At 31.6% G+C, this 27547-nt stretch overlaps 1 pseudogene across 1 annotated transcript; it reads left to right on the top strand.

Moving 5' to 3' along the window:
- The first annotated feature begins 454 nt into the window (after positions 1 to 454).
- On the top strand, positions 455 to 5439 carry LOC148619995 (ras-related protein Rap-2a pseudogene; annotated as a pseudogene). The gene is made up of 2 exons (XR_015921321.1): positions 455 to 752; positions 4398 to 5439. The product of XR_015921321.1 is annotated as a ras-related protein Rap-2a pseudogene (transcript).
- The last annotated feature ends 22108 nt before the right edge of the window (positions 5440 to 27547 follow it).

Here is a 27547-nt window from a genome sequence, read left to right as displayed (position 1 = left end):
GCAAAATGTGATTCATGGGCAAAAAGCCTACATATTTTTATTTTTGATATTTTGTTTGTAATGCTTTAGTAAACAGAAATTAACATCTGCTTTTTTCATATAACCCATGCTCATAGGAGATTAAAATTGTATAGGACGCACTGTAGAATCCAAAATTAAGGGAGATAACTCTGTAAATGACACTCAAATACTATAGATTCTATTTGATTTTCAATGTTGATTATCTCCTAAGAACAGAGAGATTTGAATGAACAGTTGCACATTTCATAATATAGACCCATAAATTAACTTAGTTACAAACATAAAAATATGTAGCCTTTTTTTGGGGGGTATCACGTTTTTTTCAGATTTTGCACGAATCTTACAAAGACAGATACTTAATAGACCAATAACAATTCACTTTCAAATATTTAAATTCCATTACCATAAATGGAAACATCTGAGAAACTCTAAATAAGGAAACCAGACGGTAAAGAAACATCATATGTCATTTTTCTATTTTCTCATTTTCCCTAATTGTTTGTCTCGGAAATATTGTTGGAGAATAGTCACAATGCTTATTGGATTCCAACTGCTAAAACAATAATTGTCTTCCAGGAATGGTATTCGCACTGATCACTGACATATGGGTTTAAATTACACAAACAAGCATTGTTTTTAAAGAATTGAAATGTAAAAAAATATTTCGTATCTTGCTGTTATATTAACCTGCTAAATTGAACTCGGATTAAAGTAGTTTTTGAATAACCAAGGTAAGACTGTAACTTTATCAATGTGATTTATGGTAGTTTAATTGGTATGGATGTCCAATGGACACTTAATTTTCATATAGTTTGATCTATAACCTACTTGAGTAATAATGTTTAACAATTAATCTGGTATATTTTAAGTTATTGTTATATACTAATAAAAGAACTAACTGTCGGTGGCTTTTCTAAGTTTGGTTTCGTTGTTAATTTCCTACCGAGAACCGATTTGTTTATCGTCTCATAGTTTTCCTTTCCTTTTACATCAATCATGGACTTAATATTTTATAAACAACTTAGCGGGCGTTTCTGGAAAACCTAACGGCGCACTGGTGCATGCTCCCTGTTTTTGTTTTGTTTTCTTCTGTTTTTGTATTGTTTATTTTTGTTATTTATTTTTTGTTTTTTTTTGTTTTTTGTTTTTTGTTTTTTTTGGTTTTTTTTGGGGGGGGGGCTGGGGGGGGGTAAAATGCGAGTTGCTCATTTGCTTTTGTTTCTTTGTACGTGTTATTTTGGTTATTTCATGTTCTTTGCTGTGTCTTTTCTCATTCTCAATTTTTCCTTTGATTAAATTCTTTCTATTTTGGTTCGAATTTTGGTTCCTTCGACCACTCCTTCATCAGATTGCCATTTTATTATATTTTCCACGTGTTTTCTTTCAGGTTCTCCATATTGTTGAGTCTGTGTCGTCTACCTGCTTTTGTTTTGTTTTACAGTAATATTTTACTATCTAACATTATAACAAAATGTAATTTTAAAGAGTAAACAAAAGCAGTTACGCTAATTTGTTCAATGATTATTATCTTATATCTGAAACGATGAATCAATTTCAAACTTTTCTTTTTATGATATTCAAACGAAATAAAACTCTGACTTTCAAAGTTAGCATGAGAAATTTTTATATACTATGAAATTACTTTTATTCGTGGGTACTAATTTTCGTGGTGTAGGGGAGAATGATTAGTACGTATATTCTTGAATTCGTGAATTTAACAATTCCATCATACAAACGAAAGGAAAATTTAAAACCTTTTCGAATTCGTAGGGAACCAAATTTCATGGTATATCAACCCCACGAAATCCCTAAAAAATTGGTACCCAAAGACCAATAATACTATCACAGTATGATGAAAACAGTAGCAGAAGGCGTAATGCGTGAAGTGTTAGTGTTTGTAAGAAAACAGGCAAAATTGAAAAAATCAGAAACATGCATGTAAAAACCCCACCGATCTGACAATGTTATATCACTCAAGGGCACTTTATTTGATTTCTGCTTCATTAGATTTGCCCAGAAAATTCTCAATAGAATCTTTAAAAATGAGGTTTTTGAAAGAGTTATCTGGCCTTGAAGTGTTATTTTACAGTGCATTTCAATGAAATTGTAACTCAATGGTCCAGCATGATATAGAAAATCTTGTCAATTTTCCTTGATTCTAATTGTGCAAATAGTCAAATTACAAGATCAAAATGATGGGTTTCTTTCATACCCTATTTCATCTACTGCCTGATTCTTACAGGCACTGACAGTTAATTACGATATAATATCAACATCAAACAATTGTACATGTGATAATAAATGTAAACGATTCTGTATTCAAAGGTGGTCATCTTACAGATACAAAACTGGAAAAGTAAAGACACTGCAATGACAGGGTTGCTACTGATGAATTAAAGCAAGGTGTACATAAAAAAACCGTTTACCATCCATCATCACATAAAGGCTATGCCCAGATTTTAAAAGGAGGCGCGATGCAAGTTGTTCTTTCAGTTTCAGTTTTATATTTTCGGGTCTTTTTGTACATACACAGTGAAATAAGTCTTGATTGAACCCTTATAAAGTAGAAAATTAGTCTTCAACAGATACTTTCTGAAGTCCCCTCAACTAGTTTTCAGTAAACATAGTATAATGAACATGTATTAACTGAACAAATCATTCAATATTGATATTTAGACAGGTTTTACTGTAATTATTCCCTGTTGTTATGTTTTTATGATAGTTTATGTTCGTATTTCTTTCTGGCTATTCAAATTACTGTCTCATTCTAATATTATTAAAATTAAATTTTGAAAAAATCAAGGGTTTAGGTTGAACAGCTCTACATTCCTTATTGATATAAAACACAACTTTGTAACCCTCGTTGCTATTTTTCAGATATTTTAAAATATTTAAGAAAAGCCAAAAGGATTTTCATTAATCATTCAAATAAATATCTATATAAAGTATTACAGTTTTTTAAGAGTAATCAAGGGAACAAGGTTATAGCGGTAATCAAAAGAATGTAATCCAGGGACAAAGACCATGTAAAAAGACATACACAACAAAGAACATAAAGTAACTAAACTCATACATACAAAGTAACAAAAGCAAATGAGCAACTCGGACTACACTAAAAACTGCAAGCATGGACCAAGTGCACCGGTAGGGTAAGCGTCCTCTGCATTTCTAGAAACACCCGCCGAGTTGCTCATAAAAAAGTCAAGTCCGGAGTAGACGAAAGAGTAAAGGTAAACTATAACAAGTTGAACAAATCAATTTTCATGATGCAGATGGAAACACCGTAATGATCCACGAGTTCATGATGACGACCATAAAACTAAACATCTGAATCAAACCCCATTTTTCTCAAATATCCCCCAGTTTCCCTACAGAATAGAGTATGCTATAAGAAAACACACCTTGTAATGTATCGACTTATGAATTCAATTAAACAATTGACGGGATTCATGAACATTGAATTACAAATGTAATTTCCATGAATTGATAGAAAAGTAGCTTATTTTTTATTGTCATTAATCGAACAACCAGAAAATGGTTTTGTTTTGAAAACATTTATACATCACCAACAAAATGTATTGTAGTAAGTTGGAATGTCAATAGCATCAAGTAACTCTTGTCAGTGTATTATTTTTAAGTGTTATTCTATGTTAGAATCGGGCAGTGGGTGGAACATAGTATAAAAAAAACCTATTTTTGAACCATATGAACCAAGGAAAAAGAAGAGATTTTCCATATCATTTTGGTTAATTTAGTTATTATTTCATTAAATTGCACTGAAATTAACATTTCCAGGACAGATAACTCTGTCAAATCATTTTTCCCATATATTCCATTGAACAATATCTGAGCAAATCAAGTGATGCAGAGATAAAATAATGGGATTTTTTAATTGAGAAGGAATCCATGAGGAAAATTATATTGCCATTTCGGTCGGTTTTTGACATGCGTGTTTCTGATTTTTTACCTTTATGCCTGATTCTTACAAAGAATTGCACTTAATGCATTTAACAAATAAATATTTCAGAGAATGATTCCTAATTAGTTAGCATCTATAGCTTTAAAAGTCTACTTTAAAAGTCGTTTAATGAATAAACCGTGTTTAATACGGACATATGCAAACAATGACTGTGTTCACAATGCATAATTAAATGATCAATTGAATTCCAGAGACAATAATATGTGCACACGTCTAAATGAATTATTATTCCCCTACTTATTTCCTTGTCAGTCTTAATTTTCAGGCTAGTTACGATAATTGGATCTTTATCACTGGAGTGGTACCATATCTTGTCGTAAATTGCAGACCTTTTTCCGGACAATCGATTCCTATTACTAACACCATAAAGTGTTATAATTTTCTCTATCTTTTTCAGGAAGCTTGAAAGCAGAAGAACTTGATAAATGATGTTTACCGACACAGACTTTTGACTTGATGAGCAAAGGGCAAACCAATTACAAGCTGATGCTTATTGCTTTTTGCATTCACAAGGGAAATGTCGAACGCCTTATCTCAGGACCTTCGTAATTGTGGTGTGTTTGACATGGATCGACATTGATAATACGAAAACAAATTAGTGCAAGAAAATTCGTATAATTATCAATAATGGTCGACATTGAACAACGCAACAGAATAGTCTTGCTGGGATCTGGAAGAGTTGGAAAAAGTTCAATCCTTAAACGTTTTCTCTTCGATACATTCAGTGAGACCTATACAGAAACTATCGAAGATTTGTTCTCAAAAGAATATGATATAAATGGAACACACCTTAAAGTTGACTTTCTTGATACGGCTGGAAACATTGCATTTCCAGCTATGAGACGTCTTTGTATTGTCAATGCTCATGCTTTTGTACTTGTGTATTCCATAACCAATGAACAAACATTCGATGAGGTAAAAGGGCTGTGGGAACAAATTAAGGAGGTGCGTGAGAGCTACCAAGAAATTCCATGTGTTATTGTAGGTAACCATTTAGACGAGGAGCACATACGTAAGGTTGAAAGGTTTGATGCCCTCAATTGGGCATACAATGAAGACTTGGGGGAAGGATTTATTGAAGTATCGGCTAAAGATGGGACGGCTGTAATTGAAATATTTAAAATTCTCCTTGAACAGGCAAAGACACCAAGAGTAAGACATGAGGATAGGTTTACGCTGAGGCGTATGAGTGTTCACTCCTTAGAGTGTTGTGAAAAGGAAAAGGCGGCAAGTCCGAACGAATTACAAGTAGAAGATAAGACTAAGTTTTCTCGTAGTCGTAGTCTTATCCGACGTGGGAGTAAGCCAAGAATGAAACGTTCATCAAAAAGTAAGGACGACTGTTGTGTTTCATAGGGAAATCAACATTACTGCTCAAATGTTATCTATACATGGCTACCAAATGTGCTTAAATGTTCAAATAAAATTCTTTTATTATATCTTAAATTTTATAATGCATGAAAAATCGGGTACTCTTTTACTTATGAACACGTTACGTTTGGAACGAGCTGACAGCAGGTCAATAATATGTATCGCTAGAATCATTTTTCCTTTGGTAAAAAAAAACACAAACAAATAAATACTTTTGAAATTACTTACAAGTTAACGAAAGCAGAGAGATTTGGTTTTGAAATCATCAATATTACATTTAAACACTTCATTTCACAACGTCTTTATAAACCCTCTTTGGAATGTCGGTAAGTAAACCTTACTTGCAGCTACTCAGATTTCCATATAAAGTATTATTAAATTTTGGTGATAATTCATTATATGAAAAATTTATGTAATTTTAAATGGAATATCTGATATATGATACCGCTTTTCTAATTTGTTTCTAATGTTTGTTTGTTTTGGGGGATGTGGAGCGGAAGGGAGATGGTAATTTCATTGTATTCCTTGATTTTTTGTGACCTTGATGTTTGTTTCTCTTATAGTTTCTTCTTGTTTTGTGTTGATTTTACATTTGTTTTTGTTTTTGTTTTTTGTATTTTGTTTTCTTTAGTTTTGTTTTGTTTAGTTTTATTTTTGTTTTTGTTTTGTTTTGTTTTGTTTTGTTTTTGTTTTGTTTTGTTTTGTTTTGTTTTTTGTTTTGTTTTTTTTTTTGGGGGGGGGCATTTCTTCTTTCGCACTGTGTTTTATAAAAAAAAATAATTTCATTGAAAAATAAAGAAATCTGCATTTTCCATAGACAAACATTCTTTTTAAAATTTTCAGCAACGATCGGGATTTTTTTTATCATAACTGACCCATGCTAAAAAGACTGATATATCTTTCTCAGACATACGCATATATAGACAATTAAACACTTTATGTTGAACGTTTTGATTGGCTGCAGGGTATTAACTTTCTGATTGGTTTATTATATTTAAAATCAAAGACTGAAGTAATTAAAGTCACTTTATCGTCAAATATTCACTGTCACTGATTTTAGTTTATTACTTTCAACATCCGAAATTGCACGAATGTAATATGGTCTAAAATCGGTTGACTTCCGCTAAAATCTTGGTTCCCTTGATATAATTGCGTACTCTTTCGTAACTGTGATGAACCGAATGTTTTCAATTACCAGGAACCAAATTAAACAACTGGCAATGATTATTTATAGATATCAGAGTCTTGATAATATATATGGCCTGTATATAGTCAATTGTGACGAGCCTACTGTGTTTGATCGAAAACTGGGTAATATTACATAAATTCAATTCTAACCGATCATTTCAATCTTTTAATGAAAACTTCCCGTTCTCATACAAGCAAAGTGCACATGAAAATGTGTATGATATTTTTTTTTATAAAAGTACGCAGTAGCGATCTTCGGCCATGGGTCGCTTATGATTTTGATCAGGGAACCAGATTATGAACCAGATTAAGCGACTAGCTATGAATATACATAGATATCGTGCTAATGTATATGACCTATATAGTCTTGTTACCCCAGTGCCTGAATCGGAAATTGGGTAATGTTCAATGCTAAGTGATCATTTCATGTAAACTTGCCGTTCTCATACAAATAAGAAACACAAGTAGGCCACACGTGTATGATAATATTTAATATTCAAGTCCGTTAACATTCGTATCAATTTTTAAGAATTTTAATTGTAGTCTAGGCTTTAATCGGTTTCTTTTCTATTTATTTCAAATACATTTAACAGTACTAAATGATGATATAATCTACACTGAATATTTTGAATAACCGATATTTTTCGTCAGCACAAGTTCAAGATCAATAAATATATTCTAAAGCTGAATGACGCAAAGTATGATGGTACCTTTATCAAAGGCATATATAAAAATGGAATATATACCACATTTGGCCAGTTTAATTTGAAACACATTTCTGTCACAACTAGGCTAGTGTGGATTCTGTAATTCTTTACTCCGGAAACATCAAATATTTGTACTTCAAGTGTACAAAAGTACGGAAGAGATTAAAAATTCAGCTTGCAAAAATTGTCTACATGTAATATATTTTATGATACTTTATTACGTACTATTAGACATGAACAGTTTTACTATCTCGAAATGTCTTGTTCTGTTATTTGAATACAACCGCATAATACAAGTACAATTTCGCCATGGTCAATCTAGAAGAAGTTTTATGGTCGTCATCACATATTGATTGCCCTTAATGATTTATATGAGACAATAAATATTCAGCAAGTTTTACGTCTAATCTGATTAACAACCCGCCGAACTTAATACATTCCGAATTTTACTACGGTGTATCCATCTGCACCTTGAAAACTGATTTGTTCAACGTGTCATAGTTTTCCTTACCTCTTTCGACTACCCCGGACTTGAAATTTTTTTTAGTAACTCGACGGATGTTTCTAGAAAGGCAGAGGACGCTTACCCTACCGGTGCACCTGGTCCATGCTCCCAATTTTTAGTGGAGTCCGAGTTGCTTATTTGCTTTTGTTACTTTATGTTCTTTGTTGTGTTTGTCTGTTTTCCATGTCTGGTCTTTGTCCCTGGATTATATTCTTCGATTACGGCCTTGATTCCCTTGATTACTCTCTTACTCACCTGTACTAAGACGGGTGCCGCTGATAGAACAGGACATGCTTATTCTTACTTCACTTCATGTCACTTACATTTTGTAGGAAATCGTATTGCAACTGCTTTATTATTTGTATGTTGTCTTGTTTCCTTATCAACAGTCCTATAGCATATTCTTTTGTGAATATCATGTACGAAGATTGTCTCTGTTTTCTGTTTTCACGTTTTGCCCAAATATTTGGAATTCAACGTCTGTGACATTTTCATCTATGATGATTGGGTATGGATTTTGTTTTTCGATATTTAGTACAAGCTTGGTTTTATTTGCTGTCATAAATATTTTACTTTTTTGGTTATTAACATTCTGGTTATTCACACAAATTAGCAATTATTATTAAAAAGGGAAACGAATTCATCAACAACAAACATTACATCTGAATATCAATTCATGCATAACAAAACGGAACTCTTACTGTATTTGATTTGCATTACTTTTTTTAATCTAAGATATAACTTGTTATCGTCTTTAAAATTGAAAGGTATCATTGTATTTCTATGGTTCCGTTTTGTTCATCTTCAGGGAATCTGGAACCTAAAAAAAACCGAATATTTGTAAACAAATTAGTATGCTGTTTTGAATATTTTAGAATCCCTATATGAATAATCTGAAATCTATGATGGCACCTTATCTCCGATAGCACTCTACTGACGTAGCATTGATCAGGCTTTATATAATAATCAGTTTATTCAAGCATACATCCGTGTAAATAAGTCTTCGGTATGAAGTTACTAACCTTATATTACAGTCTATAGAACAATCCTATCAGATCTCAATACTATTTTATAGCTCCTTGAGAAATTGCTAGAGAAAATATAAATTAGCAGCTTTCATCGTAAAAAGATTTATTAGGAAATTCCACTCATAAACCCAATTCCAATAGAAAACATTTGAAATGTGATATTCATGACGATTTATGTCCAACTTTCTAGTTCTTTTTTTTATTATTTCTTTCATTTTAAACATATTTTGCCAACTCTTAATCCGCCAGTAAATTTAAGGATTTTATATTTGGGAAGGAGAAAACGTGTGCATCAATGCTTTGTCCGTTGATGAAATAATACTGCACTGAAGGAGGTGTAACTTAAAATTCTAATATGACGTCCTTGACAGCCTTTGAGTCCACAACTGTGGTCGATTTTCGATTGCTACATGTGCAGCAAAAGACTTATTGGGCGTGCCTTGTGTGTGTGTTAATTACTGTTGACCTTTATCATGTAAACAAACATACGTAACATTCCGACGTGTACATGTATCAGCTCTTATCATTCATTTTAGTAGCGTAAATGAACATCAAATTCATATTTAATAAAAATATTAAAACGTTATTTTTTAGAAAAAGTTATACTATATTCCGTAGAAATTACTTACACACATACTCGGTACCACTCACCACGTACCACATGCACCATCATGTATGAAACAAACAATAACAACCGTCAATGAATGACACATTGTACCTATCCATGTATGAGCACTTTGACCTTCTAATGCAAACGACTATTGCCACATCTAACATTGTTCTACTTAATTCGCCCTTTCCTTCATTATAAAAACCACAAAACAAAGTTTCACTGGCAACCATTTCAACTGTCATACCAAGCGTAAAGTGTACAGCTAAATATGGACAAATATGGTGGGTCTAAGGTTACCGTAATAGGTAACAAAAATGTAAAAAGGTACCGTTCTTAAATGATGTCGTCATCAACATTAAGCGCATTTCAAATGATTTTATAGCATCTGCTTTACAAGAAAATGGCTATTACATGAATATCCTTTGTAAAATATAGTAGACAAAGTCGTACAATATAAAATCATATTTCTCAAAATTTATGCAATAACCCTAAACTGACATAACGACTTGAACAATCTGGAACTTGAAATAACACATTTTATACAATTTTTTATTGTTCTTTGTTTGTGCACTTGTACAACGTATAATCAGTTTCATTATAAATGTTTTAACAAGGGACTCAGGCCTTTTCGTACTGGTTTGAAGGTTTTTAATTGTGTAATGTTTTTTTTTTTTCCGTAGTGGCCAGTATTAAAATGGGGAGTGTCGTTGTGACCCCAAAGTACTTTAACCCGGCCGCATTGTTTGCCTTTGTCCCAAGTCAGAAATTTCTGGCCGCTGTATATTTTGTTTCGTTATATTATTAGTTTACGATTTGTTGCTGGAGTATATAGAGAAAACTATATCGCTGTACTTGTGTGTAATGTTGTTTTGGATCAGCTGTAGCCTGCCCAGTGGTGTGCGGGTTTGCTCATCGTTCATAGGTGGCCAAGAGCTGACATTTTTTTTAATCCAGTGTAAATGTCGTCTCTATGATTTATTCACAATATTCATTATCCTTATATTTATTCTATTTTATTTTTGCAATTCATGTGTCTTTGTGTAGATCCTTTAGAGAACGACACACTATTAATAGCAATTAACAAAAAATGTAGTAAAACATACACAAACCGAATCCTGAATTAAAAACAAAACATATTTAAACTAGATATGTTTCATAGTACCATCATATCAACTCTAATATATTTTAACCTTTTTTAACCTAATACGTGTCTACATTGAGGGGTTTCGTTTCACAAAGGTTTATCTAAACTTCTGTATATTCAATATTGTAATATTTACTCGAACACATATCTGGATCTGTTTTAGATTCTTTATTTGACAAAGGTATAACAATCTATGTTGTTAAAGTTTTAAATGCCAATGAAATCAAGGTAAACTTTGTTTAGATATATGCATGAAGCAATTGAAATTCATTTTATTTTACGATGGGCGTACATAACTGTCCAGGTAATTACATCCAGAGCAACCCGATGCATATAACACGAACGACAACGATTTGTCTTATTGCAGTCATGCTTTTGCATTTTTTTTTGAATGCAAGTTGTTTTAGCAAGTTTTTTTCAAAGGGATATAGCCCATCAACATCTGACAATCTGGTTAGCAGTCTCATTGAGGACAGGAGACGAGTAAACATTTTTCTTTGAAACTTTAACCATGTTCACTTCGAGAAGCTTCAATAAATCAAATACATGAATTTCATGTCTGCTGCTGTCATTTGCTCCAACCTGACAGTAAACTAGTCTATCGAATCGGAAAGCTCCTTCTCTTTGCTTAAAATTTAAAACAAAAAACGAACTCAAAGTCGGAAACATACTAAAGAACTACAAATCCAATGTTATAAATAAATAAAGCAACCAATGTTGTAATCAATAAAGCAATACCATCCATGCAAACTTTTCTAAGACCTGAAAAAAAATGGTTTTAAATAATTTTGTATACCTTTTAAGTGAAAAAAAGAAAATCACGCGCATATCCATAATCCAGTTACGGAGCGTCGATGTATTTTATATCTCTTATTTTGCAAACTATACCTTGAAGCATCAGACATATCTTGCAAATGCGTAAAAAGAAGGGAAATCACGTATATTCTAAATAGGCAAATTGTCACTTGATAGTTGATGCCGTTTTTTTTTATTCTAGTCCTGATTTACGTTTCTTTTACATTTAAAGAATGAGAATAAGAGGAACTTTAATGTTTAATATTTTAGATACTGCATTCAAATACTTAGACCTTACAACAACAACTAAACTAAAATTTTGAAAAAAACCCTTGTAATCATTTTGTGAATTGGCTTCGTTACAAATGGTCTTCGTCATCCTTATAATGACCTACCGTGTTTTCTATATCATGCTCGGGGGTAAAACCATAAAAGAATCAACGTTGCTGCTTTAAAGGATGGTGTGTTAAATCTACCATTTCAATTTGTTAAAAACCGAGTTTTACAACGCCAGCAAAATGTTTGACTTACATCATGAAGTCGAATTTTTAACCGAGTTTTCCATGCGTTGATATCAAATTGGTCCTTGCTGTACTGTACAACAATAATGTTAACACATGTCCGGTCATCATTTATTGACGCTTCCAACAGAATGTTTCTTTTTCCCAGCAAAATTGTATACACAAATTTCAGACATTTATTAAAAGTTGTAACTTTCCTGAAAATGACTTCTCAAACTCAAATATCAAAGAGTAATCAAGGGAACCAAGGTTATAGCGGTAATCAAAATAATGTAATCCAGGGACAAAGACCAGACATGGAAAACAGACATACACAACAAAGAACATAAAGTAACTAAAATTATACATACAAAGTAACAAAGGTAAATGAGCAACTCGAACTCCACTAAAAACTGGGAGCATGGATCAGGTGCACCGGTAGGGTTTTCAAATTATGCGGTATTTTTAGGGGGTTAAATTTCATTCTCGATTCAAAACAAGTGATGTAATCCAAAACATTGATTTGTATGGTAAAAAAAGAATCACGGCAATAGTGAAGATAAACTTTGATGAACCCTAACATATCATTTATATTCCAATTCCAATTCTCAGTCTATTTATAGACGATAATGAGTGTACTTAAATATTCATTTCACTGCTAACGAACATGTTGATGTTGGTACTAAATTTGATTGCAATGTTTTGCAAAATTTTGGTATTTTGTCTTTTTTTTATTCGTAATAAAGTTAAAGATAGAATATAACTACAACTTTATAATTGTATTTAACAACTGTGTTAAGAACTTTATTGATATGTTGTGCAATTCTTCGAACATTTTAGACCTTTACAAACTAATTTATTCAAACATAACTATGTGTCGTATTTGTGCTATTTTAAATTTCATGATTTAAAACTTAAAGCTTATATTTCCAACAAACATATGTACAATATTTCTTTTTAATGGAATCAGAGTCGGCTTTCAATTCCATAACTGTTATAGAAGCTTTTCGTCCCTAACTAGCTATTTGGAAAATGTACAGTTATGTTGCCTCTATATACTCCAGCAACATAAAGTAAATCGGAATTGAATGTTTCTAAAATGTTTATTTTTCATGCTGAAAAGTTCGATCTTTATGTGTTTGGTGTTTCCAGTATTGCATTGTTTAAAGCTACTCCTCGTTATTACAGTAGGAATAACTATTTCGTCCTTGATGATTTCTGATTTCGATCACTATCTTGAACTCTTTTGATCATTATGTAGAGTTCATTGTTACTGATTTTTTTTTATACCTAAACTACTTTTTTCCACTTTTTACAAAACTCTGCTACATGTATCAGATTGGCACCTCGGTTTGCCTTTTACATTCTACATAAACAATAATCTTATAAAGCACAAAAAGATTCCGGTGCACTAGTCATCGTGGCCCATTCCCTATCGGAGATACTAGCAATTTTTTAACGAATAAGCTGAGTACGCTTATTCCACCGGTGCACCATATTGATTTTGATAACTGTTCAAAATTCTATTTTCTTTTGCTTTATTGAATGTAAATAAGAACGTAATGCGTGCACTAACTAATGCGATTTTGGCATTTCAGCTAGGAATGAAACTGCATAGTTTTGCAGGTTTTTGTTAATAACCCCGTACAAAGTCTGTTAATTTTTTCCAATAATTAAAGCAAAGCTATAGTTGCTGAATTTACAGTCTATTGCACAAAAAAAAATAAAATAAAATTTTCATGCACACAGGAAAAAATGCGTCATGTTTATCATATGTTTTTCATGTTTAGGACCACGATTGAAATATATGATAAACATATGTTTCTGACTAACGAATTATTTCACGAAAAACAATTAAATGAAACTCATATGGTATTTATATGTTTTCAGTAGAATTTCATATACGAAGAACATATGTCTCCATGTATAATCGAAAGCAAAAAAACATATTTTACCGTACTGGGTCTTAAGGAGGTAGACCTATGGTAAGGGATATAATCAGCGATATGTTTGTACTGTATTCAATTTCACCAAAGCATCTACAGTTTTTATTTGAAGCAGAATAAAATCAATCCAAGTTAATTAGATGCTTACATAATATTGATGTAAAATGCTGAATACAAACTTTCCAATGATTTTTAGGAGTTGAATCTACCTCCTTAACATATATTTCCATATATTTTACAGTATCTGAAAAATATGTGTTGCAATCCAATCCTATACAATATTATTGGACAGAAATCCAAAACTATAATTACAACTTTTTTGCAATTAACGAAATAAAAAATATCATAACTCACTTCAAAGGATATTGTAGTATTATTTCTTCCCTGTTATAAAATTAATACCTACGCTTTTATATCGTAGAATAAGGAAATCTCTTTTGTGTTCGAAAAAAAACTTAACACGCAATGTTCCTACGGGTAATGGAATTAATATACATTACTTCATCGAAAACTGTCAAGTCTAAAGTACAAAAATAACAGCTTAATTATAACAATTATGTTGTGATGATATACAATTTGAAAGAAAATAACTTTAAAATGAGGAAGGTGAAACCTTAAACGCTCCCGAAGAGACATTAATTTTACAGTTATTGCTAGTCCTGTTATTACTTACTTTACAAATGGTGAAATTTGTTATGATATACCTTTTCATTGACTTGTGTTTTTACTGTCATTATGCATTCTCCTAATTGTCATGGTCTGAAATATATATTAGGCCGAAATGTCCGGCAATTGGAAGGAACCATGGGATGTCAAGGTCTGAAATGTCTTTGGGTTGAATTGTGCGTTATTGTTAAGCTGGGTACGTCATTTCCATTGTCGGTTGCCACGTTTGGACCATCCCTATCTTGGAAAAAGCTTAAATTTGATTTGTATTTAATTATCAAAACGAACGAAAATAAAACCGCCATGATTCTTTGTTTGAGCTCCCGATTTTACATGTGCAAATCGGATATTGATGTTGTTTTTGTCATAGGTATACTGAACCCATCGGGTGCGTATTAAACTATATTTTGCGTTGTCCTACAATGTTTTTTAAGTACAACAAATCAAACCGGGTAAATTGTGTTATACTTTTTTTTCAAAATTTAGCAATATATTGAAATATGTTTATTGAATAAACTTATGTATTTCGTTGTTTTGCTACAGAAATGAGAGAAAGTATTTTTTCAAAGCAATATTTTGTGTTGCAAATTTGCGATTTGAACTAGACGGGTATATGTATCCTGCTTCTCAAAAAACTAGATGTCTAGGGCGCTGGTCTATTTATTGGCAGTGTTGCAACAGATGTCACAGATTTTTCAGACGCTCTATACTTACATTGCCTTCCCTGTATCAATGTGATCCAATGGAGCAGTGTAGCGAATAGAGTCGTCACATTCTGAGACGTATATGTATATTCTGAAACTGTCCTTGTAGTCTTTTTATAGGATAAGTCTATATCAACTATAAAAATGTGAAGTATAAGGCCATAAAGTTAACTCAGTTTATTTAAGTTCTCTTTAACTGATTTAGTAGAGCCTATTAAAATATAAACAGTTTCAAAGCATTCTTATATTTATCTTAATCTCACAAATCCTAAATTATATCGTTACACGGAATAAAAAAAGAATAGTTGGTAGATTTAAAGCATTTCACGTTGTCAAACTAATCATTATTGTTTTTATTAAGTACTTCTCTTCTAAAAATCAGGCAAAATGTGTATAAGGTGTGGTGTGGACATAATGAAAAGAAACGCAGTATTTTCACCTCATAACCATTAGAAATTACAATAAAAGTGTTTGTTAATTTGGCTTAAGATATTGATTCGTCCCTATACAAGCAGTCAAAAATATCTAAATCAAATATGCTATAGGATAAATTTAAATATCTTTTCCGTTGTTTTCTAGATGTACTGAAAATATGTCATACAAAAATGACTAAATTGGAAAACATGATGTGCCACATATTGCCTGATATTTACACAGAATAGTATTTAAAGCTAATACTCAAATATGACTTCCTTGGTATAATTGGAAATCCTATGCTTATCGTGTCATGAAATTAGAAAATCACACTTGTGTTTTGTAAAGAATTCTAAAACTTCTTAAGGATGATTCATCGTTCAGACACAAAATTAAAAACGCATTACATATCCACATAATCCTTAATTTAACTAAATGATAAGAACAAAGAAACACATGACGACGACTATTGTATACAAATATTGTGTTTGTAAATGCATGGTGTTTCCGGTGATTAAATGTAATATATCTATCTAGACTTATGTGAAATATAAAACAAAATAATTTAAAGCTGTTGGTATATAATGTTTAACGAAAACCCTTTGTAAAAGACGACCAATGAACAGGTTATCTACGGTTATCAGAGCAATTCCTTGTTTGCTACTCTGAGATACTCCATTTACGTGTTGTTTATCCTGAATACAATTATGAGATCATTTAAACATTTTTAAGCAAGAACACGGTGAAAAACGACATTGTAGAAAATGTATCGATATAGATTTTATACAAAATGGTCTCTACATGTACCCAGGCACATTTTCCAAATGATAGATAAAGCAAATTTTTTTACAAAAAAATCACATTGAGCCAAAAATGGCATTACATTTTCAGTAGGATTAAAGGAGCGTGTTCCATTTTTTGGTAACATTTGGACTATATTTGTTTTAATTATAGAACCATTAAAGTCATTAGTTCTTTTCAAATGGCAATTCAGATGAACTAGTATTCGTGCTAAGTAATAATGAGAAACTCAGTTTAGAGTTATCATTTGGGTCCGTAAAATGATACTTTATCCGACGTGAACCGTGGATATCGAATCGGAGGAAGTATCTATTTGATTTATTTATTGTACTTTTCAGGTTTTTGCCGTCTTCAGATAATTGGTGAAAGCTTCAGAATAGAAAAACTGCGTTCTCCTTATATCTAAGATTTTTTTTCTCTTTGTGTAATGATTTTTTGTCTCAACAGTTCAGGGGACCACCATTGGCATGGTCTAGACTATGACTAACATTTTCGATGCTACTTTTATAATATATCACGGATTATACCTTCGGGTCATTTTGATTTTCTGTCCAACAACCTCAGACTTTTTCTCATTTTGATTTGTTCAAATGAGTCAAATAGACTGAAAATCAATTGAATCATTCCTAGTATATGTCACCTAAACCTAGACGGAAAATCCGGCATTAAAAACATGATTCCATTATATGACTTTTGTACTTCCTGTAATATACAGCGAAGGTAATATTGTAAGGGTTATTCAGATCATATAGACAAAGATATAATGTCATTACACTAAATTAAAAAATTGTTATGTTTTTATTATTGCAATTAATGTTTTGCGTCTAACTTCAAATTGCAATAATAAAATTTCCTATTTGTAAAACTATTTTTTTTCAAAATAGCAAAAATTAAAATTGCAGTTTTGATTAAAAGAATACAATTGCAGTAATTGATGCACGCAATAGTTTATTTATTTTACAGTACACTACCTAAAAAAGTCGTTCTCAGAGGCACGTTATTAGAGCAGAGTAGTTTTTCATGTATCACGCTAAAAAGTGATTAGTACTTGATTGTTAATATAGTATTGTAATTAAACTATATCAAATTACCAACAAAATATTGACGGATTAATTATACATTGAAACCTCTCAAACCAAACCCCAAAATGTATTTGAACCGATATACATACACTTCGCCAGGTAGACAGAACTGTCGGTTTTTTTAGGTTTCAGTTTACATCCATGTTACTCTAATACTACATTCAGCCGTAAAAATGTATACAAATTATGGCAAATGAACTAAAGTTTCTGTACTTCAAAACAATTAACCAGTCTCTCTCCTCATTATTATTGTATTCTCTTGAATTTCCAGACAGATAGATTTTTACGAATAATCATAGGATTTCCAAAGGCCCAAAATAATTTGTTTCCTGGACATGCAAATTTATCGTCCTTTGTATTTTCATTGTAAAATATATGAAATTGAAAGATATCAAAACTTCTAAGCAAACATATCTTGCGTCAGCAATTAATAAAAAACGACTTTAAAAGTAAACAGTCATTGTTCAATAATTGTGAGTAATTGTTTTCTAGATGAAATGAAATCCTGTACTTTTGCTCAACCAATCAAACATTACCAACATGATGTTTGATCAATTTGAAACAAGACATTTTGGCCTAAACGAGCACTCCTGATCTCTCTATATTAGTTCTGAGTTTTACATTAAGCAGGTGGTGCTAACAACAGCCGGCCATCCCCGCTCTCCCCACTTGTTGTATATCCCTATATTGGAAACAGACGATGCTGTACACTTAAGATTCTCTTCAATTTTTTAGGGTAACAGGTTGGTACCCAGTAGTTCCTGGCTAAAGCATTTGCACAAAGATGGTTCACAAACTAACTGTTGCTATTGAGACCCGGCGTGATACTGACAAAATCAAGCGAACTACTGGTTTCTTTTCAAAAAATGGATTATTTGAAGTGGATGATGCAGATAATAGCCGGCGCATTTTGCCTTTCACTCATTACGTGCGTTCTATTATAAACAGACGATGCTTCAGATAGCTACCATCTTAACATATACCAAACCTAATTGTGTATTTAAAAAGAACAGATAATGCTGAAGATACCTACTGAACTGGTCATCTCTGAAATTGCAGGTGTTCTATCAGAATTAGATAATGTTACCGACAGTTGTCGCTTTCAATGTTCTCCTTATTTTAATTTTATAAGAAATATTATTTCAGTGCTGTTCTTTTTTTTCTTTTTTTTCTTTTTTTTTATTATTATTATTATTTTTTTTTTTTTTTTTTTTTTTTTTTTGTATTGGAACTGTATGAGATATGTGTTATTTTATGGTTTTATGGTAATATAGAATTAGAAGACTTATGAGTTATTTTTATGAAAAAGTCTTGGAGTCTCTTATTGATTAGAATTTTATTTTTGAGAAGAAAGAATATCACTTCTTCTTTATCTTAAAATCTAAATTGACTGATTTACTCGATATGAAACTTTTCGTTATACTAAATCATCTTTTCTAGATATGATATCGTGAGTGAGACAGTAAACCTTTAACAACTATTATCAGAAGTTATCAGAAAGATTTGAAGTATCTATACCAGTTATGGACAGGAAATGGATAGAAAATGGATAGAAAATAATTCCTGTCTGTCCAATCTCTCCTTAAACAATTGAATAAATCACTTCCCGTGAAAATCGCCATCAGAGTCGAAATAAGTATCGATTTCAATTAGTGATAGACAAAGAGTTTTGGTAAAGTACGTAGTGAGATAAATCGTTATTGAGAAGAATATTTTTTTTTGTAAAGTAGACACTATCATTTTACTGTGGTGTGATATTAAGCCTCAAGGTACAATAATTACTACACTCACTTCTATCTTAGCGACCACCTGTATTTAGCAATATACAGAGAATGGGTATGGTGAATGTGTCAAAAAGACAATAACCCCAACAGGATTAACAATGTCAGCTCAAGGCTACCAATAGATCTTCAATGAACGACTAAGAAACCCTTAATCATTGGACAGGCTACAGCTGGCTTGTCTTATGAGATTATGGTTAACATTATCATGTATGCCATTTTTTGTACATTAAACCAGTATATAAAGACCATTTATTTGTGACCAATATTTTGCTCTTTATGCGAAAGTCCCTTCATACAATTTTCACTATATATTCTTTTAAAATATGCGGGTAAAATCTTATAAAACTTTAATGCAAGTTTTTTCTTATCCATTTTAAAGTTGGTCAAATATACGGATGCCGAAAATCTACAATTGGGATGATTTCAATATGTTGTTCAACTTCTGATTAGACTGAAACCAATCTTGATTCAATTGATGAAACTTTACAATAAGGGTAACAACAAAATTACCAAACACTAATTAGGTCCATTATCAAGTCAAGCCCAATACGAATCTGAAAAAAAAATATATTACACCACCATGCTGGGTTGAATCTAGGTTTTACAGCACTCCAAACATCCCTCTTTCATTGCGGCGTGAATATACGGGTGTCGATTTTATATCATTTGGATGAGAATATATTAGCAGTATATTGACGATGTTTTGTCTTATTTTAATTTCAAATATTTGTCAATAACTTCATATAAATTTACAGAAAGAGGCAGGTATAAACGAGTTAATCTTAAATCACATCGTATGTATCATCTTTTTACAAGGCTTACATTTATATCATTTAATAAAATGTGAACATGTCATCCATCTGACTTTTCAAAACTCTTGGGGTTACACTTTTGTATGAGTTCGCTAAATGAAAAGGCATCTCCAATTAAGCGCCTTTACCATATTCTGACCTAGCTTACTCTTTATTCCTGTCATTTCGACAAACTTAAATATTCCTTCCTGTTTCAATTATTGGCACTATTCCTCATTTTATCAAATATACCATACATTTTTAATGGGACAAATAAAGCACAAAACATGCAACATAATGCTTATATGTAAATATTGAACCGATTATCATCCATTCTAATAAGGGAGATTGCGTAAGAGTCATCTGAGAACTAGAAAGATTGTATCTTATTTGAAATGTCAAGTTCTTTTGTGAAATTATGACATATGCCTTCATATTTCTTACTGTATCATTTTACAATGTAGAACGCAAGGAAAAATACACAGGGATTGGCTTCACGGTCGAAGTTTAAAGTACAAAAAAACTTTTAAATGCATTCTTTGACAGTAAGATTTATGTAAAATTGTATTGTTTTACAGAAAGTAAATCAGTTTGTACCTGGGAAAAGAGTTGATTTTCTCTCGATTTAATTGCCGTGACCTTCAAAATGTCTTAGGCAGCTAATTGGGCAATAAATAAAGATATTCAAATTTTCTTTCAGACAAAGAATTAGAAAATTTTAATGTTGTTAGCTTGTCAATTGCCCATTAAACAACCTCAGGCAGTTTGTCAGATAACAATTCTTTAATCAAGGGACTCTCAACTCCACCACCCTTAACAAACTGTTTTACTCCATTTAATGTAATTTGTAAATAGTCTTAGCATGCCCTGTAACAGATATTATCATTATTAAATAAAAGAGCTGTAGTAAATTTTTAATAAAAACTTTTAATAACCACGCAGAGCAAAATCACCATCTTTAAAAATATATGATGCAATGATTCTCCAATATCTAAGGAATCAATGTGAAAAAAAAATGTTTGCATTTTCAACCTATCAATTTTGGTTCGTTCATGCATAATTCAGTGGCAAGAAAGAAATGAAATATTCATTGCATTGTAAACACATCTTTGACGTCTAAATGTCTCTGTCGATTTGATTTCATAAAACAGAAAATACGTGAAACGGACAGTTCTTAATTACTGTGTAAACACAATAAAATATACTTTAAATACTTTAACTATTTATTGCCACAAAAATGCGAAATGGCGTTAGTATGAATTAGTACTTTAAACTTTTAAGCTATTGCTTTAAATTTATGAAATATAATTTGTATACCAATAACATTTAAGTGTTAGTGTTTGCAAGAATCATGCAGAATTAGAGAAATCAGAAACATACATGTCAAAACCCCACCGATCTGACTTTAAAGTATCACTCACAGATGCTTTCTCTATTAGAGAAGACCATTATTTGATCTTAGCATCATTGCTCAGAAAAATGATGTTTTGGATATGGTTATACGCCCTTGAAATGTTCAGTTTTAGCGCATTTCAAAGAAAATTTAACTCAATGGTCGAACATGATATGAAAAATCTTGTCTGTCGTCCTTTATTCTTATGGTGCAAATAGTCAAATTACATTATCAAAATGATGTTTTTTTCATACCATATTTCACCTACTGCCTGATTCCTACAGGGACCGATATTTAAAACTGATTTCGCCCAATTCAAATCCACATTCCACCATGAAATGCCAGTGCTCCATCCCTATCCCTTCAACAAATATCACCAAGGATGTAACTCCATACAAGTACTCTAATAACTGTAAATGGTTTTCTATAAAGACATTTCCAATTTGATTTCTGTGTAAATGTTCTTCTTCTTGCAAATATCAAACTATATGTTTATATAATAAATAATCACTGAACAAACACTTGTGTCGAGTGATGCATACTAGTGGGCGTTCAAACAAGCAAACATTTTTATTCATCCATCAAATTGAAATATATATGTACAAGCATTTTCACAAAGAAATAATACGTTACCGCCCGCCTCTCAGTTCGAATTTAAATTGTCAAACCAAGGAAACTACTGTTTCACACGGCGGATGCTGGTTCTACAATTGGTCCCCTTTGGACTTTTCCCACCAATTATTTCAAGTGCATTTGGTTCGCTTTTTGGAACACTATAATATGAATAGTCAATTTCTCATTTAACAATTATAATAACATAAATAATCATAAATAACTATATGAATAGAAGTAGATTTCCTCAAAATGATGTGGTAGCATGTTTACTTAGAATATACTGTAGATTCTCAACTATGTGTTTCGTAAATACAGTAAAACCTTCTAAACTGAGTCCATAAGAAATATAAATTTGGTTCGGTTTAGATAGGTATTCGGATAATCAAGGTTCAAAATAAGTGTAACCTGATATTGAGAGGCTACATCAAGTTTTCAGTTTTTCAAAGTTTGGGTTAGAAAGCTTCTCTGTATTTTTTATCGCTCTTGTTTTGGGCTTTTTGCAAAAATGAACATTAGTATTTATACTTCTAACGCTTTATTTATAGATTAAATGATTATATAGATAAATGCAAATAGTCGTTTCTTTGCGTGTATACATGTACCTGCGCATCATCTGACTTCAATATAATGTTATTGAGCGATTTATAAACAAGTCTTAACACGAATCATTTCTGTCATCACTTATGAATAGTTCTGTCTTTATTGGTCAATCAATTATGCAACATGTCACTTTCAAAGCTTCAAACAGCATCTGACGTTAGAAACGTACTTTAGACGCTGCAGACAGTACTCTTAGGACTAACAAGAATCTGAAATTTCTGATTGTCGAACGATGTTTGATTACAGCTCTGTCTGAGAATTTTGAAACGCCTGTCGACAGCGGTAAATTAGAGAGAAAACGAACGTCGCTATGTAAAGCTTAGTCATCGTCATGTTACCTATAGATCTCATGCGTGAGTTATGTTGTAAGTGCGCATCTAGCATCTATCGTGTATATAGTACGAGTGTATCTTGGCGATTGTTAACGCATTCTATGTGTGTGTGTGTGTGTGTGTGTGTGTGTGTGTGTGTGTGTGTGTGTGTGTGTGTGTGTGCGTGCGTGCGTGCGTGCGTGCGTGCGTGCGTTCCTACTATGCTAATTATGTGATTATGTGAATTTTAAAATTGAATAGCTTTAGTATGATACGTGCGTGTGTTACTATCGTGCAAAATCTGGATACAAAAAGGTAGGAGTATCCAACCGTACTTGCTTCTTCTCTTCTGTTCTGCAGAAGGGTAGTTGCTCCTCCTACACCACTGAGCGAATCTGATGAAACTTTGTTAGAAACTATATTATATATTCCCATTTTGCACCTCCAATTTAAGATTTTGATCCAAATCAACTTTGAGGTTTCCTGTAGCAATAAATATGACTTCGTCATTTATGAATATAATGACATAGGGTACAATTCTCTTACCTGTTACTTTTCCTACACCACTAAAAGTGAAATTTTCACATTATGCTTCTCTCATACTTTCTATCAAATGTATTTGGAGGTCAAAAGGTCTATGTTATGAATTATGGTAGTGGTGGCTTTCAAAGAGCAATCAAGGGAACCAAGGAACCAAAACTGTACATTACGTATTCTTTTCTTGTTTGTTCTAGGGACTATGTATTACAGTGAATGGTCACTTCTAACAAAGTCTATGTGATATGTAAAATAACTTTGCCTCCCCGGTCTTTATACTAGTTAAACCTAAAGCCTATAAGATTCACAATTGACATATGCATACTGGAGTAAAGAAACATTATTCAGTATTTTACTTATATAAGTTATGAAATTGATAAATTGATAATGACAAAGTCATGATTATAATACTTAGGAAGGGTATGTTCTCAAAACACTAAAATATGATAAAATGTCAAAATTTACCTTTGAAAATCAATAATAACTAATTGGTTATCAGAAATTGTTTCGGGAAAAATTAATGAGATTGGTCAACTTCTAACTGTTCATTAAGTATTTCAAACTCATTATTATGTAATAAAACTATACCATTTTAAAGAAAATTCTTTAATCTTTTAAAAAGGTAGCAAATGCATATGGTGAAACAAACAGAAAGACGCAATGATAAACAGGTTACCTGGGTTTATTTGAGAAAAAATAAGAAAAAACGATACTTCTTTCTCAAGACATAGGTACATTCATTTAGTTATCATTTTATTGTTATTCAAAGAACACTTAACAAAATAGTCATTGAAATGTAGGCAATTTTTCTCTTCCGTTTGATTTAAACTTCTTTTTAATGATTGCAATAGTTTTCATAATCCTTAATAACAAATCATACTTTATGAACATTTAAATTGTGATTTTTTTTTTTTGGTTTTTTGTCTAAAAAGACCTATTTTGAAATTGAAAATATTTATATTCCTCTTATTTTAAATAAATATAAAAAATATATGTTGCTCTTCTCCAATCTGTTATCTTTAATTCGGGACATCACTCATCAAAATGAATCCAGTGGTTTTATTCTATTTTAAACAGAGAAATTTAATTAGCAAATGGCAGTGTTCTATATAGATTATTACTAGTGACTTCCCCCTCTAGTATACACTCCCTGGTTGTTTGTATTAATATTGATTGTCGTTAACAACGGCACCATATCATAGTTATCTCTCTTGTGATGCAATGTATGACCATGTAAAAATCATTAAATTTTCAATTTGCCGACAGCGATAGAAAATGTCAGCTAAAGGCCACCAATTAGTTTTCAATGAACGACGAGGAAACCTTTTCACCACGGGGCAGTCTGCAACCTGCTCCAAAACAACATTATACAACATTATACAATGGTAAAGCAAATAAGTTGCCCTTAAATATTCCCGCATTATAAAAGTAAACTGAAAAAGAGAAACCAAAAAAAAAAACAAATAAAGGTCAGATATTCCTGACTTGGGATAGGCGGAAAGATGCGGCGGGGTTAAAGTACTTTGGCGTGATCACTACTATCTCTCTCATTTTATGGTTTTAACAATACAGATGTTTCTTTTGTTTGTGTTATATTGTGTACTTTGTTGTAAGCTGGTAGAAGTAGGGTAAGGAACATATCACATACAAATCATTGGAACGTTTGTATAAAGCATTTTACACCAATCTCATTTGTTTCATAATATGTCGAATGAATGCTTGATAGGCTTTGATGAAATTGAATATGATGCAAACATATCACTGATTTCAAGAGTTATGTCCCTTACCCTAGGTCTACATCCTTATTTTTTATTATGTTTGTTAATGTTGCTGTTGTCACACGAATTATTTTTGCTGTTATTGTCACGTGGGTAATTAATGTGGTGTTATTTTTTCTATTCGCCTAGTAGCGTGTCATTTTTCAGAACTGATTTGACTGGTTAACCGATGTGATCATTGTTTACTTTTACCCTTATTTAGAAATTGGTTAAACACAATTGTTGTAGTTTTTTTTCTACCATACACAACAATAGCAATCGATTTTTGTTATAAACACAGCATTCATGGAATTACACAGTTGAAAAATAATATCTCTGCAGAGCATGTAGAAGGAGAACAAGAGGTTACAATGCATGAACAAGTCGTACGTTTCAAGTGTCGGTCTCTGTAAGAATCAGGCAGTGGGTAAAACGTGGTATGAAATAACCCACCACTTTGAAAGTTTACTTTGACTTCTTACACCATCAGAATCAAGGGAAACAGATAAGATTTCCCATATCATTTTGGTAGATAAAATTATAATTCCAATGAAATGCACTGAAAATGTACATTTTAAGGGCAGATAACTCTGTCAAAATCCTATTTTATCCAACAGTCTATTGAAAAAATTTCTGAACAAATCCAGTGCTGTAAAGACCAACTATTTGTCTTTTCAAATATAGAATGCATTCGTGAGTTAAATTATATTATCAGATCGGTGGGGTTTTAACATGCATGTGTCTATTTTTTTTCATTTTACCTGATTTTTATAAATACGTATACTTAATGTTTGAATTATATACATATAGTACAATCATAGTAAGAATATCTGTGACACATGATAATTATGGACCAGGGTAAGCGTCCGTCCTCTGCTTTATCAGAGACGAGTTGCTTATAAAATATCAAGTCCGGGGAGACAAAAACTGGAAAGGAAAACTATTGCACATGCATTTAAAACATGGCAATTATCTAAGCATAATTGGTTCTCTACGAAGCACAAGTCTAAATCGGTCAATCTATGGGGCTCCATGCATGCAGCGACAGACAGGCATTTGAAATTCTCGGGCGTTATTCAAATCATACGTCGTTTGACAATCGGATAACGGTACGTAAAATCATTTACTTTTTCTTGATTTTCTGAGAGCACTGGCTGCAGAGTCTAGTGAATTTCGAACGTCAGACGCTGTTCAGGAGCTTAACATTTTAAGTCCCTTTATATTGTTTTAAAATATATTTTTTAAGTTGGAAAACAAAGTCTTAACTGAACCGACTCCAGAAGGGGTTCGGTTTAGACAGGTTTCAATTAATATTTAATCGACATTAACAGATGATCTTTTATTGATATATAATATTACATTCTATTTCTATAGAATTCTATCACTGTTTTTTTTTTTTTTTTTTTTTTTTGTATTAATTGTATGGGTTTATTTATGTCTATAAAAGATTACAATATGACACAGAACACATATTTTTGTATAAAAAAAATGTGATAAAATAGTATTATGAATAAATCGGATTAAAAATATCTTTATGGATACCTTCATACATTTGCCATTACATTTTCGAACTTTATAGAGAGGTGTGATGATTATATATACGTTATACCGTATCTAAATGGGTACTTTTGGAACATGTGTTTAATGAATAAAGGTAATTTATCTGTAATCACATTTGATACAATGTATGTATTGAACCTCCGTAATGTATAAAACTGCAATTGAACAGAATTCTGCAAAAGTACAATTTACTTATATCATTTAAATGTAATTTTGTGCATTATGCGCAAAAGAAAACAATATCATTTATTTATTGCACAAAGCTATTTCAATTGAACTGGCTTCAATAAGCCCATTCTACATTTTCTTAAACTACAAATTATTTGGCTATCGTATGTTTGAATATTTATTGCCGAAATCATTTATATTCTACAATGAAAAAAAATATTTATAAAGAATGATGTTCAATTTATATTTCAATCATTTACATAATCCTTACGAACAGAGCAGAACTGTATCATTATTCACATTAATTTACTCGGTATTTAATTATCGCGGATAATTGAGGAATTTCGTTCGTTTTAATTTTTAAAATTTGCAATCGAAATGATTCGTTACAAACATCCTGATTATGTAGAATATATTTAACAGCTCTAAATACTGCAACTAAAATAATGATAAAAAATCGAAGAATATCCCACTGTTTCCCCAATAAATTTATTTTCAATGTAAGTTATTGAATTGAAACACTGATTAAATGATGCTAATATACTGTGGTATTGATATAATATATAA

The sequence above is a fragment of the Perna viridis genome, chromosome 4, assembly GCF_037379345.1.
Source record: "Perna viridis isolate PV_CMFRI_1.1 ecotype Kerala chromosome 4, ASM3737934v1, whole genome shotgun sequence".
Taxonomy (NCBI): Eukaryota; Metazoa; Mollusca; class Bivalvia; order Mytilida; family Mytilidae; genus Perna; species Perna viridis.
Note: the sequence above shows the minus strand (reverse complement) of the source record. Positions and strands in the feature narration are given on the sequence as shown.